This window comes from Fukomys damarensis, unplaced genomic scaffold (assembly GCF_012274545.1).
Source record: "Fukomys damarensis isolate Sample0158 unplaced genomic scaffold, DMR_v1.0_HiC HiC_scaffold_23, whole genome shotgun sequence".
Lineage (NCBI taxonomy): Eukaryota > Metazoa > Chordata > Mammalia > Rodentia > Bathyergidae > Fukomys > Fukomys damarensis.
The window spans coordinates 28,884,755-28,901,634 of NW_022900935.1; the positions used below are offsets into that span (position 1 = coordinate 28,884,755).

The following is a 16,880-nucleotide window of genomic DNA, read 5'->3' on the forward strand; positions in this document are numbered from 1 at the left end:
CAAAACAAAAAACAAACCGAAAAAACCCCTGCTTCTTTTCCTCCCATCCAAATACTAACCAGGCTCAACTCTGCTTGGCTTCTGAGATCACTGGGCACATTTAGGGTGATATGGCCCTAGCCCTGCTTCTTTTTCTAAGCACCACTACTGCCAGAATTCATCTGATGGGCTTCCTTTTAAGATTGCCTTCCTGTGGTTGTAGTTGCCCAATTTCTGAGAACCTACAGACCTGGGTGAGCATCTCATAAGTGCTGCTGCCTCTAGCCTGCCATGATGTTCCTCTCTGTCACATACAAAAAATAATTCGGTGTGATGGAATTCTATATCCTCACAAAATAGATCAATGACAAATATGAGGCCTAAGACTGCATACTTTTTCCTAATAAATGTGATTCATTTTTATAAAACATTCATGTTGCATCTTAATTACATGTTTTTGAACAGCCCAAACATTCCACTTGCTATTGTGTATTATAGAATGTGATATATGGATAATGTGCTGTTATAGGGATAAGGTTTGGCGAACCATAGGTTTAGGTATTTGTCATCTCCTGACAAAGTTATTTCCTTGCCCTGTAGACCTGTATAACCTGACTAGGCCCATTTCTCTGATCTCATCTCCCATTACCTTCCTCCTCACACATGCTGCTTCCCACAATGTTTTCTGTGCTGTTACACAAACACCCCATGCTTGTTTCCCCTTAATGGCTTTTTATTCCCTCTGCTTGGTCTGCTCTTCATTTCTTTACACAAATTGTTCTTCACTACATTTGGGCCGCTAAATGTTACCTCTTCAGAGAAATTTTCTCCTGATATTGAACCAAAATAGTTTTCACCTTTAGTCACTCATAATCACATTACCCTGCTTTTTATTTACCATCTAAAATCACAAATTCTACTTATTTGCTTGTCTACTTATTTATGGGCTGTCTTTCCATTTGTAAGCTTGGGGAGAACAGGAAACTTACCTATTTTCTGTTCTGCTGTATCCCCAAATGATAGGAAAAAAATGACGCATAGTGAATACTTCACAAATATTTTGAATGACTGATTAAGTAAGTGAATGAATAAACCAATTGTGTGGTAGCTCTATCGGCAGATATACAAGGAGTCAGGAAGAAGCGCCTAATCTAAACTTGCAGGTGAAATGGAGTATGATCAAGGGATACTTCCTAGAACGGAATAAAATGTGAACTGTGTTTTGAAGAATAAGCAGGGATAAAAAGAAGAAGTCTAAGTCAAGAAAATAATACAGGATATGAGGAACAAAGAGTAAATCACACACACACACACACACACACACACACACACACACAAAGAAAAGGGAGAGGGCACTAGAATCCTCAGAAAGCTACAGGTGATCTCAGATAACAAGAATAAAATGAATGGGAGGAAATAGTTCTGTGTAGGTGGATGATATCATTTCAGAAGCCCAATAAATAATTTGAATTCCAATGTTGCTAAAAACATCCTTTTTCTAAATGCCACCAAAGATAATCAAAATCTTCTTGTCTTTCCTTCCAGCAGAGTTCCCAGCAGTATGGAAAATTAAAAACAACATTTAGGAGTGGAGTACTCATCTTTGAAATTCTCTGTGTGTGTCCTGTCTAGCCTCTGCCCACATTCATTCTCCAACTAAGATCTGGCAGAGACTCAGGACAATTAACTTCTAGGATATCCATTAATAACTGTAACTATAAGCCAGCTTCTCTGATGTGTTGAGAGAGATTCAGTATGGTTAGTTTATCTCACAGTAACTATATTTAATAATATCTAGTAGTTATTGTTGTTGCTGTGTCTTGGCAGATGTTTTAGAGGACAGTATGTCCTAGATGCTCTCTTGATAAACTGATTGTCAAAGGTATTCACATGTGTATATCTTTAATGCTGCAATATTTTCCAATTTAGGAATGACAAATCCTCTGTATTTGGAGAAAGAAAGACTATGTGTTGCTTTGTAGCAGGTACAATAAATGGCCTAAACAAAAAACCACATGTGTTTTCCAAGGAGTCTATAATCCAAAAGCAAGAATAGGCACACTTTAGAACACAGCAGAACAATATGCACACAATACAGGCAGATGGAGCAGCATATGGCCACCACTGCTGGAACACTTTGTAAATGATCTCCAGAACATCACTGGTGTTTGAACCCTTCCCCAGTTCAAAATATAGAACACCATCTATTTTCAGAAAACTCTTAAAAGCCAAATGAGATGTTTACAGTCCTTGAGATGTTTACAGTCCTTGAAAGGTCATATTTCTAAAATGTGCAGACCTAAAAAACAAAGCTTTCTGATAACTGAACTACTGCCTTTGCACATTACCACCCACCTTTAACTGTAGCACCCTCTGCATCTTTTTTGTTAGAGGTATATGAAATTCCTTGTCTCTTTTGGTAAGATACTTAAATGAAGATTTTAGATAAATTGGTGGGGAGTGAAACAATAGGAAGGGATTAGGAATTATTCATGTAGTTTATACTTACCAACATTACTCTGGTACTATTATCTATTTTGTGGTTAATGTTTAACAAATATGGGGGTACATGGGATATGTTGGAAAGCTCTTTGGAACTAGAATCAGATCAGCTTTTAATTCCTAACAGACTCTCTTATCTTTATAAGCTCCGTTTTTCTTCATTGTAAAATGGAAGTAATTGATTGTATCTATTTCATTCAATAGTTTAAAAATTAAATGAGAAAGTATATATTTCTTAAATATAAATACTGTACAATTGTTAGAGCTTATTATTTAACATCCACTGGCTCTTATATGTGGTCCTATACATTCTTGTGGAAGCTCCTTGTCTCAGTTACTTTTTCCTCCCTAAGACACAATACTTGACATCCAAAACTTAATGTCATGATAAGGGACTGCTACAGAAGAAAGCTGCTCTCATCACGATGTCCAGGAAGCAGAAAGAGAAAGAGAAGAAAGGAACAGAAGTGGACGTATACCCTGCAAAGACATACCTCCAGTAACCCATGACTTCAGACCAGGCCCCATCCCCTAATACACACAGTCACAAACTCCACTGGTAGAGGAATCCACGAGAGAGAAGGGGGACTTTCGGGATCTAAGCCTTTAGCACTCTTCAAGCGACCCTCCAAGCACTTTTCTTTGTTTCTTTGTTAGGTGTTTCCCTTCACTGAGCTACTCCACGAGCCCTTTTTATGTTTTAGAAACAGGCTCTCCAAGGCGCGTCCATGCCTCTCCTAGCTCCGCTGGCGTCCAAACCCATTGAGCTCCTGCTCTGTGCTATCTTCGCTCCACGTAGGAAAACGCTGCCGGCTGCCTTGTGAGGCGTCCCTCTGAGGCCAGGTGCAGACTTCACCAGATGCGTCGCTCGGCCTCCTGTGCAGCCAGTTCCAACACCAGAACTCCAAGAAGGAAGACATTTTGAATGAGAAGGTCCAACCCTGCTGCAGGTTTGAGCCCAACTTCATTCTCTACCAAAAGAATGAGAGATCCTGCCAGTGCCCAGGCAGAATCTAAATTGCCAGATTCCCCAGGCTGGGTTTGAACTGGGGATACTTCTGCCTCAGCAGAAGTGTATGTTGAATTTTTTAAAAATATATTTTACATTTTTTGGATATATTTTGAGGATACACTCTTAAGTGAAATAAATAAGTCTCACATGTGTAAATACCGAATAGTTTCTCTGGTGTGAAAAACTATAATAGTACACAAGATCCTAATGGGATAATTAATAGTGTGAAATAGGAAGAAAAGGGCTAAAGGTGTAGGGAAAGTGGGAAGGGTAGGAGAAAGGGAATAAGGGAAAAGAAAAAAATATGAGAAAATGAAATAATGGAAATAAAGTATTTGTAAATAGGGAGGGGAGGGTGGGTGAAGGCAGGGCAGGGACAAGGGGAAAAAATGAGAACCAAGACCTGTCATGTGAAGGTACAGGATCCCAGAATCTTTGTTGATTCAGCCTTTTCTAAACAAACTTTCAACCAGTGACTACTAGTCTTAGGCAGAACAAAAATACATTAAAAATATAAATACACACAACGGAACCCAACACAAGGAATTTAGATGATTTAAATTAAGTCATTAATACTTTGTTTTAAAAAGAAGGTTTGTGGAGGTTAAGTAACACTTTTTTAAAGATGGTCATGTGAATACACAGTTCTTTCATTGTCTCTATGAAAGATAAATATCTAGGAGAAAAAATTTAGTACCTGGCTGACAAACCATTAAGACAGTTTCTTTTTTTAACAATAACAACAATGTAAATGCGTCCTTAGTCACAGGCAATGCTGCTCAAAGGATAAAACATTATTTTTAGAACTAGAAAGACTTAGATTCAAATTATAATAACCTCACTACTTGCTAGGAATATGACCTTAGGTAAGTTATTAATTTGCCTGAATCTCAGTTTCCTTTTCTGAAAGTAGGCCCACTAGTGCATTATCTTGTATGTCCTATGGTAATTAGATATAAAGTAGGTTAGAGGCATAGCAAGGAGCTTAATTAAACATAAACAGTGATGTGTGTATGTGTGTGTGTCTGAGAGAGAGAGAGAGAGAGAGAGAGAGAGACTATTGCTGTGTTCAAAGTTTATAATCAAGTGATATAAAGATTAATGAAGGAATAGCCAAAATAAGGTAAAATTATCAAAATACTAAATTTTATCAAACATGTAGAAAAAGGTAAGTTTCCTCATGAAAGTGATCATTGATGATTAAGGTGAAAATAAAAATAGGCATTATCCAAATGAAACCTTTAGGAAAAGGATATAAGTAAAACAGAGGAGATAGAATATGCAAAAGTTCACTATTTGGTGGGGGAGACAATGGTGCTTTTGAGGAACTGAAAGGACAGTATGCACACAAGGAGGAACCATGAATTGGGAGAGGTGGCAGAAGCCAGGACATACAGGTTGTAAAGATTAGGGTCTTTAGCACAGGAATGACAGCAAACCGGCAAATAAACACAACACTGAAAGCTTTTGAGCAGTGAAGTCATCACTTCTTTAAAAAGGCTCCTTACTTGGGCTGCTGTGGGAACCGACTAGCTAAGCAGGTGAAGATGCAGAAAGGTCTAAAGAGGCCATGGCAGCTGGCTGAATCGAGGCACACGAAGGGTTTATTAGACTGAAATTTTAGTACACACTCAAAGAAATAGAATGTGAGCCCTCAAGAGAGAGAAGCCCATTATTTCCTGGAACAAGGAACATCTATGCTTTTCTTGAAGGGATGGAAACCCAGGGAAAAGGTGGCCTACCCCTTGAGAAGAATACCAACACATACTATAGATAGGAGCCTTTTTTTTTTTTGTCTTGGGGTGTGTGTGTGTGTGTGTGTGTGTGTGTGTGTGTGTGTGAATAGGTAATTTAAACATTCTTTGGATTCTCTCAACCTATCCCGTTGTCTTAAATTAGGATTAGGTTCCTGATCTTTACTTTCTCAATTAAGCTAATTTATGGACTTGCAGTATTCCTGAGGAATTTTAGATCTGATGGGTCTGGAAGGGAAAGAGCCTAAACTTAACCTAAGGAATGCTAATGCAGAGTAACCTTGGTAACTTTGGCTGGGTCTGGAAGTTGTAGTCTTCTTTTAAGTACAATTTTTAGTTATAATTTCCATGTTTCCTTTCTGTTTGTTTGTTATTTCTTCTATCCTACCTTAGTTTAGATAAGGGAGTAACCTGAAGAATAAAAGAAGGCACAGAGAGATTAGCAAATGATAGAACCCAGCCTTGACAGATCTACCTTCCTTCCAAATTTTGTATTTATAACACTCATATGCCATAATAAAACACTAAAGACTTGCAATGAGCAAATATAGAAAGCAGATGTATGTGGTATAATCTGTTAAGCAAATTTGCCCTGTGTAGAATGCTTAGGTATAGTGCCATTAACACAACTGCAGAGAGAGCATGGAATGCAAAGTATGGCAGCATTCATAAGAAACTGAAAGACTAAGTACACATGGGATGGAGAGGAAAGGGACTAGACTTGGAAACATTATATCTAAGTTCTAGTCCCATCTGTGCCGATACATTTGAGCAAGTTCCTTCCTTCTCCTCTTTAGACCATCTTCATCTGTAAAATGAACAAGTATAACAAGCTGATCTGCATGATCCCTCCCAGCTCAGATGCTTCTCTCACTGTGGAAAACATCTGTGAACTCTGAAGGCAGTACACTGTAATGTTATATAATGCAGATTCTGAAGTCATAGTAACAAGCATTAATGCTTAATAAATTTTCTCTATGCACCATCATTCTTCTAAGTATTATATATAAACTGCTTTAATCTTACCAACAATTTTTTATGTAGTAACTGCTATTATTATCACAGCTTTATTTTATAGTTGCAAAAACACCAGCATGGAGATAAGGAGAAAGTTGTTGCTCGATATTTCACATTCCTAAAGAGGCAAAGATAAGAGTTAAATGCAGCATGTAATTCAGGTGTATGTGCTCTCTCAAGATGCATGGATTCAAAAATTGGTTCTGCTAGTTTCTAGGCATAGCTCTTCTGTGCCTCAGTTTTATTCCCTATAAAATGGGAATGGTAATAGCTCTCAACTAAGTGATGTTTTTTGAGGATACACATATAATGCGATTAGAAGAACAGTAACTAGTACTTAATAAGTAGTCAGAAAAAAGTAGGTGTTATTACCCGGGAGCCCAGGAGAATGGATATATATTGGAACATCTTAATTAGAAAGAATAATTCATTGTGACTAGAAGTTTTGTGGCTTTTCCAAAGCAAGGAGGCAAACTTCAAATTTAAAGAGACCCCCATGGAAGAGAGCTATTGTCTGTTCTGTGCAAAGCATTTCTCTCAATATATTTATTTTTAACTTCTTCTCTTACTTGGAAAGATAAAAGTTGAGAATGGTGAGTAAATTAATGAATGAATAAAATACTGTAAAAATACTGTAAAATGTAATTATTATACCTAGTCTACTATGACTCCCATTGGATTTGGAACAACTTCATGTTGTCCTGAATTAATTCATTAGGTCACAACCAACATTTAAAATAGATGAAAAGTCTTTTCCTATGCCAAAGTCTTCAAGAGTTCTACCTAACTTATCTTCCAGCAAGTTTAGTGTTTCTTTTTTAATATTTAGATCTTCAATCCACTTTGATTTTAGTTTAGTGCATGGTGAAAGATAAGGGTCTAGTTTTAATCTTTGGCAGGATGAAATACAGTTTTTCCAACACTATTTATTATAGTCTATCTTGCCTCCAGTGAGGATGATTGGCTCCTTTGTCAAAGATGAGGTAGCTGAGTACATAAACAAATCCTCAGTAGCACGGAACTAGCAGAAAGGATCAACAACTGGGATCTCATCTTATTAAAAAGCTTCTGCACTGCAAAAGAAGTAATCAACAGAACTAAAAGACAACCTACAATGTGGGAAAAACATTTTACCAGTTGCTCCTCAGACAAAGGTCTCTTATCTAGAATATATAAAGAACTCAAAATAATCAGCCCCCCAAATATAAAGACCCAATTCAAAGATGGGCATCTGAAATAAACAGACATTTCTCAGACAAAGAAGTAAAAGCAGCAAGTAAATATATGAAAAAATGTTCCACATCACTGGTCATTCAAGAGATGCAAATGAAAACAACACTGAGATTCCACCTCACCCCATAACGAATGGCTGTTATCAAGAAATCAACCAATAACAAATGTTGGCGGGGTTGTGGGGAGAAAGGAACCCTTTTCCAGCAGACTGGTGCAACCACTATGGAAATCAATATGGAGATACCTCAAATAGCTGGGACTAGAGGTGCCATTTCACCCAGCCATCCCTTTGCTGGGTAACTTTCCAAAAGAATTAAAAGAATCATATCACAGAGATATATGTGCACCCATGTTTATAGCGGCACAGTTTGTAATAGCTAAAACTTGGAAACAACCCATTTGCCCATCATTTGGAAGCTGGATAAAGAAGATGTGGTTTTTCTATAAAATGGAATACTACTCAGCCATAAAGAATGAGAAATTAGAGTCATTCATAGGAAAATGGATACATTTTGAGGATATACTCCTAAGTGAAATAAATAAGTCACACATGTGTAAATACTGAATAGTTTCTCTGGTGTGAAAAACTATAATAGTACATAAGATCCTAATGAGATAACTTACAATGTGAAATAGGAAGAAAAGGGCTAAAGGTGTAGGGAAAGTGGGTAGGGGAAAGGGAATAAGGGAAAAGAAAAAAGTATGAGAAAATGAAAAAATGGAAGTAAGGTGTTTGTAAATGCGGAGGGGAGGAGGGGGTGAAGGGAGGGCAGGGACAAGGGGAAAAAATGAGAACAAAGACCTGTCTTGTAAAGGTACAAGATCCCAATAATGAATGTAACTGTAGTGTATACCTAAAATGTACCAAAAAACTCAATTAAAAAAATAAAATAGATGAAAAAATTGGATAGTGTAGGTTTGCATAGAAAACATCAGAGTGCATTACAGATACGGTGGTACCTCAATTCACAAATCCAATTCTCTCCCCAGTTGTGGTCACAAACTAAATTGGACAAGAACTGAATTAATTTTCCCCATAAGGTCAATATTGACCTAATCAATGAATTTTATTCATTTCTTGTCCAACTCAGTTTGAAATCAGAACCCTGGAAAGAATCAAGTTCATGAACCAAGGTACCACTGTAGTTAAGTATGGTTTCATTAAAAATTTCATTTCAGTAAAAGAGAGAGATAAACAGAAACAGAGACAGAGAATAAAAATTACATTTTTAACCTTGGGTTATAGGTTTTTTCTAAGTTTGAATGTACTGAGCAAGATTACTTACTCACTCAACAAACATTCACTATACCTAATTTGTGCTAAGCATTCTAAGTTAGGTTCATAAGAAATAATTAATAGAGCTCCAACTTCAAGAAGTTCAACCTGAAATGAGAAACATAAGATAGTAAATGAAACCAAACCAAACTTCACTGGGCCTATGCTTCCCTTCCTGGGAGAGAAGTGATGTTTAGGAGGGCAGAAGAAATGTTTTAGAATGACTGAGGAATCGTGGGAACTACATGTCTGGGTAAAAAAAGTGCCTATTCTGTCATGATCTGTGATAGTTTGGTAAATTTTCTTTATTGTTATTATTTTTAAATTTCCTTTATTTTTAGATTTACCTTGTTTTAAAAATTATGTTCACCCAGCTGAGGGACGTATAAAGTGAGATATAAATTACAACTTCACTGATTTAATATAAATTTTTTGTTTTCTTATAGTCTCTTTTTCTGGGAACAATGGGACTTCCTGTAGGGTGGCATGGGAGAACATTGGATCCCTGTCTGTTCCTTCTCTTGTAAATCTCACCATTATGGGTTAAATGTGGAAGCTATTGAATTGTGGAACTGGATATAGTTAAAGTCCCACTGTAATTAGTGCAGGAGCTCTACAGATTGTTAATGAGGCTGTTTGAATTAGCACCTGCTCCTACAAGGGTCATTTGTGAGCTGTTGGCAGTCAGGTCTCTTGAGTCAGTGGGACAGAGATGGGAGGAGGCTGCCTTGTAGGTGTTCCTTGAGTATCCCTAAATCCAATATTTTCAGTTTCTGTTTGTTTTGCTGCATTCACTACACATAAAAGGCTGGACTACATGGTGGAGGAGAAATAAAGGTGAGAGACAGAGCCCTTGACCAGCAAGAACTTGAAAAGAAGGGAAAGACGTTTACAGAAGAAATAAAAGTCCCTAGCATTTGTAAAGCAAAGTAATTCAGAATGAGAACTCTAACCCGGGCATAAACCATCATCCTGCCTTCCTGTAATTGTGTGATTTGGGGAAAAGACATCTAACTTCTTAGAGCCTCAATTTCTTTATCTGGAGAATCAGGATTGGTAAGGTATATTTGAGAAGTGAACAATAGCCATCATTGAAGTGGGCAGTATATATAAATTGCTCAAAAATTGAACTGACTGTAAAGTCAAAGTGCCTGCAAAGAAATACCAATGAAATGCTTTGATGCTTCAAGGAAGGAAAATGGCATATCAAGCAAAACTTTTTGAAGTTGGTATCTGAGATGAACCTTACGAGATTTGTCTGATTTTAAAAGGAGGCAGTACAGTAGAGGGAAAACATTTTCAGCAAGGAATGGTGTAAGTAAAGACACAGAGTTGAGGAAAACTTGGACACTCTAACTAGTACGTGTATTCTTTGCTGGGAATTGTAGTTAACACAGATGAAATCAGTCTCCAACCTCAAAAAGCTCATATTCTAGGTGGACACATAACTGAAACTGACAAAGCAAAGTGACACCAGTTATGCTAGAGGACTGCACAGGAGCTGTGGAAGTCCAGAGGTGGCCCATTTGGACCAGCAGGGGCTAAGGCTGCCCAGGGGTGATGTCACAAGATGAAGAGAGTGGGGTGAGAGCTAGAAGATGGAGAAGAAATGCTGACCACCTGACCCTGTTCAATAGAAATGGCAGTCCTGATGTCATGGGCAGTGTCCAGGATAGGGCCAAGAGGTTGAAAACGTGATAAGAAGGAAACCTTGGTTTGAGTGAAAGAATGAGTACAGGGATCAGAGCGGAAAATGGAAGAATTTTAGAGTCAATGTCACGGTGGAGTGTGGAGTAGATCGTGAACCTGAGTAGCTGAAATGGAGAGAAAGTGAATCATTGGAGATGATGATTTCAAGGATTGTTTAAATTATGTTATTAAAAAGGTTGTCTATTATTGTTGATGGCCCAGAAGACAGAAATAAAAGGGAGGCTATTGGAAGGGAAGCCTACAAGACAGATGTAAAAAATCACTCAGAAAGATGGAAGTGTGTCCTGGAGGGAAGTAGATAGTTTTGGTGTTCAAATGTGCTAGCTACTTACTACTGAGCACCTGCTTTACACTAGACATTTTAGACTCACTACAGCATATCTAGTTGTACTGGTTGTGATAACTGAATTGCTGTGATAGCTAAATGTACAATAACTATAACCTAAGTAAGGTAAAAGTTTATTCTTTTGTCATGTAAGTCATGCAAACTTTTATTCTTCTATCATGGCTTCTATGTTGACACGGTACTCATCAAGGATTCAGAGTCTTTCTGCTCTGTTTTTATGTTTCTATCTTAGCTCCCACCATAAAGCTTCCACCATGACATCTGCATGTCAGAAGGAGGGGACAGCAGATAGCATGACTCAGAGTCACAAAAACTGACTAAGGTACAAGGAGAAAGGAATTAGATTCTTTTTTTGGTGAGGGAGTAGCTAGGTCAGGTCACATGGCAGAAGAGAAGTGATCTGAGAAATACTGCTTTAGCCATATTTAGAAAATACAATCTGTCATACATGATAGTAAATGACCTTTAACAGGAAGCTTAATGAATATGAGTAATTCACAGACCAAATGGTGATGGATAAAATAGATTCCATTTATTTCAATTTAATCTACCTAGCAACCCTTAAGGTAAATTTAATTCATAACCCCCATTTTACAGGTAAAGGAAGTAGGTAACTTGCCCAATATTGCTGAGGCAGATAGTTGTAGAACTTCAGTGAAAGCTGCTCCAGTTTGATTCTCAAGCTTGTGCTCTTGCCTAGCATGACACACACAGACTTTTATGAAGCCTGAAACCCAGAGTGCAACAGAAAAAAAAAAAAAAAAAAAAAAAAAAGATTTGTCTTGCCTATAACAAGAACTCAATAATTATTTGTTGAATTAAACTGAATTAAATCGAACTCCTGAAGGAGAATCTTAGGAACAAAATCTGAAAGATATTTATTAAAGTTAACTTTGAAAGAAATACATTAACCAGCTAACAAAACGAATTCTCCCTGAACACTCTTTATTCACTAATACTCACCTAACAAAAAATTACTTTTTAAAGGTATTTATACTCTGCTTTGTTTTAAAATGATGCAAGGGACAAGTAATGTATTAGAAATGACAGTAAAATGAAATCATATTCAGAGATTTTAGCTATTCTGTCAGCAAGTTGGAAATGTCCAGTAAATGGTAGTCACTGCCAAATGGGTTCTATTCCTGGATCTGCTTCTTATAAGCTATGTGAATACGGACAGATGCCTGAGATTCTCTGTACCTGGCTCTACTTATCAGTAAAATAAGATGATATCCACAACCTCTAACGTCCTTTTCATCACTAAAACCTACACTGAGGACTGAGCATACCTTTTCTTATCATTTCAGCATATCATAACTGGCCAAGTTATTTTCTACTACTGAGCAATTATCTACTCTATTAAGTACAAACTGCAACTGTTAAGGAGCAACCAAGAATAGTTAAAACTGTTAGAACAAAGGCTCTAAATCAAATGTTTCTGAACATATGCTCACAAGCTTACTTGAAAAATAGCACTTATTCATTGTTCTCAATTAAAATTTTGTGAGATGAGAGTGCACATATTCTGATATAACCATAACAATCAACAAAATCACAGTGAAGCCTTTACTCTGACAATGGAATACACCATTTACTTCACACTTTTGTAGAATAGGTATTTTTAAATAGAGACCTTTACCAAGCTTTGATGTTCAGTCTTTCTAACACCTGCTTTTCCAAAACTCAATTCTGGAATGATCTGTGCCCCCTCAAGGATTTTCCTAAAGCCTTCCCTCCCCCTTCTCCCGAATTCCCAGGCTGCTTTGGTACTCTTATTCTGAGCCCTAGAAGTCTCTCATGATTCTTTCTTGGTGCTTGCTGCACAGTATTGTCACTGACTGTCATGGCCTTGTCTACTGTTCTTTCCTACTGTGATTTTTTTCAGGAAGAGAACACAGATCTATCAGTGGGTAGCATGAAGCCTAGACCTCCTAGGTGCTCAGTGAAAATTTGATGAATGAGTGGGGCTCCTTTTGTTTCAAGTCAAGAGATGTTGACAATGAAAACAATAAATGCATGTTCCATCTTGTATCAAATTCGTAAAGCTAAGTAATTTTACATAGAGCCATTCTTCCACTGGTGTTCATAGTTGTACCCTGCTTTGAATGTGCCCTGATGCAGAAGTGAAAGGGGAAAGGGAAGCAGTTTCTATCAAGTGGTCCCTTGGCATACTTTTCCTACTAATGTTAAAAATCATCACCTTCATAACAATCTATGAGGTACTACTATCACCTGTATTATACAGAAACCAAGGCTAGGAGAGATAGAGGAGCTTGCCAAAGATTACACAGCTTGTAAATAACAGAGTGGGATTCATCTGACTCCATCTGAATCCATACAGCCTCCCCAGGGAGGAACAGGGCAGTGGCTGAGAGTGGGGGTTTGCATGCTCTGAGGCAACTCTTACAGTAATTTTGAATGGATCTATTTCCCAAGTCTATGCTTACTAACTGAATTTTAGCCCTTTACATACAGGTCTAGCAACAAGTACCCCTGACAGTGACACCTCTTTCCTCATCATCTGTTATTTGAACCTGGAAGGTTGTATGCATGCTATTATTGTTCTCATTAAGAGAGAAGTAGGGCGGGACAGGGGAGGAGTTTGACAAATCAAAATCTTTGGTCTAACCAACCAGATAAACAAAGACACACAGGTACCCTTATAATTAAGGTGCACAATGGGCTTGCAATGCCATTGTGCACCTCTTTGTGTAAAGAGTCCGGATTTTTAAAGAAAAATAACATTGTGCTTAATACAGGAATTGCCTTTCAGAGGAAGAAAGTAAGTTTCCATGCTTTTACTAATTGCTTTGTTATAGAAAGTTTGCTATTGTGGAGACACATATAACTCCTAATTGTAAATTATAAAATTATCATAGATTCTATTTATAGCTTGTATTGGGAAAGAATATGAGTAATCTTTGCAGATTTCCACATAACCCTAACCTGCTAATAAAATTAATATTTTAACTATGCATATATGGTCATATACCTATGTATATGTTTTAGTCTAGGAAATATTTTAAATTGAGAAAAATGTTTCTTGTTAAAAGTTTATTAATCTTATGACAATTTACTCTTTTTATGACATTTTTCATAAGTGATATTACCTTAACATACTTGATTCTTAGACCTTATTTAGATTAATTCTGAAATAACAATAATACAGACAGAAATTATAAAATTGGAGATGTATTTTTATCTATGTGGTATTTTGAGCTATTTTTGAAATACCTTATAAATTCAGAGAATGAATTGAATACAATAAATAAAATATACAATAAAGTCCTATATATAACAGATTCGTTAAAGGACTCACAGCTGAACTGATTTTGGAAAAGTTTGGAACAGAAAGGATTAGTAATCTTCATATGTGGTGTGTCTGGATTTAACTTCTGTTTTATTAATGGGAGCACATGTAAATGCTACATGAGTTTCTTTGAAACAGGACAGCTTTCCAGTACGACTTCTGACAGGGCATGCATTTACATAACATTTTAGTGTTAAATTACGTTTATATATCGATACAAAGAACATGCACTAAAATCTTTATATTAGTGCGAAACAACTTGAAATTTTAAAGTATATAATCATTTTCTAAAATCTAAACACCAGGCACTGTCTTTACTGTTTTTGTATGTTAACTCCTTAAATCTTCAGACCCTCTATAAAATCAGTTCTAATATTATGCCCATTTTATAGATTAGAAAACTAAAACACAAAGAAGTATCTTACCCAAGACAAGGAACTACTAGTGTTGAAGTTAAAATTCAAACCAAGATAGTATTTACTCAAACTGCTACCCATCACACCAGATAGACAAATTAGACTCCCTGCAGAGGTGACCCGAATAATAATAGGGTAGTTATAAAAAGCAGAACTTGCTTGCTGGAAAGGTTGTGTCTGTTATCATTAAAACCAACATGTATCAAGTGTGGTGGACTAAGTGCTTTCACTGCACCCTTGCATTTAATCTCTGCCCTCCCTTTCCATTTAGTCCTCACAAGCACACTAGGATATATTGATCTAGCTGAGTAAATGTAGGCAAATTATCTGACTTCCCCTTTGAAGCCTCTGTTTCCGCATCCTCTTTTGGGATGAAATGTAGAGAGTGCTTAGTAACTAACACAAAGCAAACTCTTAATAACTGTTAGTTGTTTTTAGGCTTTAGGAACACCAAGTAACTTATTCAAGACGGTATGCCTTAAAGAGGACAAAGGTAAGATTGTATCTGGGTCTGATTAATATCCTTAAAACAGTGCTTAAGACTGTTCTTTACTAATTTTTCCTGCTGGCCTTGCCATAATGCTCATTCCAGAACAATTCCAGAATTCCATATTAATAATAATCAGATAGTGATACATTAAAGAAAAACAAATTTAATTCCAAAATAATAATCACTTTTAAAATACAGATAAACCAGAGGAAGAAATAAAAATCACCTGTAATCCCACCCTCCAAAATAGTCACCCTTTCAAAAACAGAATCATTCTGAACAATTTTGTGACTTGTTTTTTATATTTTGAAATATATTGTGAACATAATTTTATGTTGATATTTATTGAATGCCTCATTCTTAATGTCTTCAGAATATTCCATTGTAAGGAAGATAAATCCTTTTTATTGACCAATACATATTTTTTCAATTTTCCCATATTTCAAAGACTACCACTAGAGTAAACAGTGATAGAGCCAAATCTTTGAACTCATTCGTGGTTGTTTCTTTCAGATAAATTTATAAAAGTAGAACTGCTAGGTCAAAGGATATGAGCTAAGAGAATTTTGAGTTGGTATCTACTCAGGAACAAAACTCTTTTTTACCCTATGGCCAAAAAATACTTTAGGAAACCAGCTTTTACAGTTGACAGAGATTTTCAGTTTTAAAGCTGCATAGAGAATGAATTTATCTAAAACTTGGACTGAATGAGATTGACAATAGAAAGTGCATAGTGCTTGGCACAGAGTGTCAACTAATACCTGTTATTACAATGCAACCAGCATCAAATTTGTCCTATGCCTCCTCAAGTCCTTTACAACATAGGCCTCCTCTTCAGGTTCTTTAGGTTTCCGGAATTTTGGATCCTGTTCGATTTCTAAAAACAGGACAAACTTGAGAATGCTCAGAATTGTAAAGTAAAACAATTACTTTTACACTTTTTTAGGGGGGAATCTCTTGTGACTTGAGGAGGGTCTTCTCTGGACCTCGGAACTTTTTCCTGTAAAGAGGCATTGAAAAACTCAATATTACTATTTTAACACTGGATACTAAGCTTAATCCAGCAATCCTCATTCATAACTGTGGGCATTCTCACAACCCAGCTGCGAGTGTTTGAACCTCGGGACTCAGCGTTTTTTAAGGGTGAAAGAAGCTGTTTTTCTTTGTTTAATGTTCATCCCATTACCTACCATCGGACTAATACAATACTGTATCATTTAAATATCTGGTGTAATTTAGGAGGTAACAGAGTAACTGAAAGGCTGTCTCCCAAGTCATTCGGGACAATAAACATTTTAACCTGAGGTCACAGTACATAAGTCTTTGTCAATTTGTTTGGGGCTTGCTTATTCAGCCACGGTCTCCATTTTTTATTTTATTTTAGACGGATGTATTTTATATATCAAACAGCCAAACATAGCTTGAAGGTGTCTATGTTCCTTGCCAGAGACAGGCAACCCCTCTAATGTCCCTTCCACCAAAGGGTAATTTTTTTTCTAAGGGTCCCAATTTGTTCAAAATTGCCCAGGGCCTAGCACAGTTCTTCCCGGTAACAGAGATGGTGATGGTGTTGTTGAACTACGAAGGAGCCATCTCGCTTAAAATTTAAGCACAGCACAAGGCTCACTGTAGGAGAGAGGACTTATTCGTTCAACTTTTCAAGTGTATCCTCCTCACCGAGGCGCCAGGGCCACGACAGGAGCCTGACTCGCAGGAGTCGGTCCTGATCTCGGGAACGGCGCCCCCTGGGGACGGCGGCGGGAGAGGAGGAGCAGCGGTGCGGAGCGGGCGAGCGAGCTGGGGACTAGCGCGGGGAGACTCGGCGGACGTCCTCC

General features: G+C 37.2%; 1 long non-coding RNA gene across 1 annotated transcript; it reads right to left on the reverse strand.

Moving 5' to 3' along the window:
- Positions 1–11,453: 11,453 nt before the first annotated feature.
- On the reverse strand, positions 11,454–16,874 carry LOC104852537. Its single transcript, XR_002024901.1, has 3 exons — positions 16,723–16,874; positions 15,807–16,045; positions 11,454–11,556 (listed from the first exon to the last, which is right to left on the reverse strand). It is a non-coding gene; the product is annotated as an uncharacterized LOC104852537 (long non-coding RNA).
- Positions 16,875–16,880: the final 6 nt, after the last annotated feature.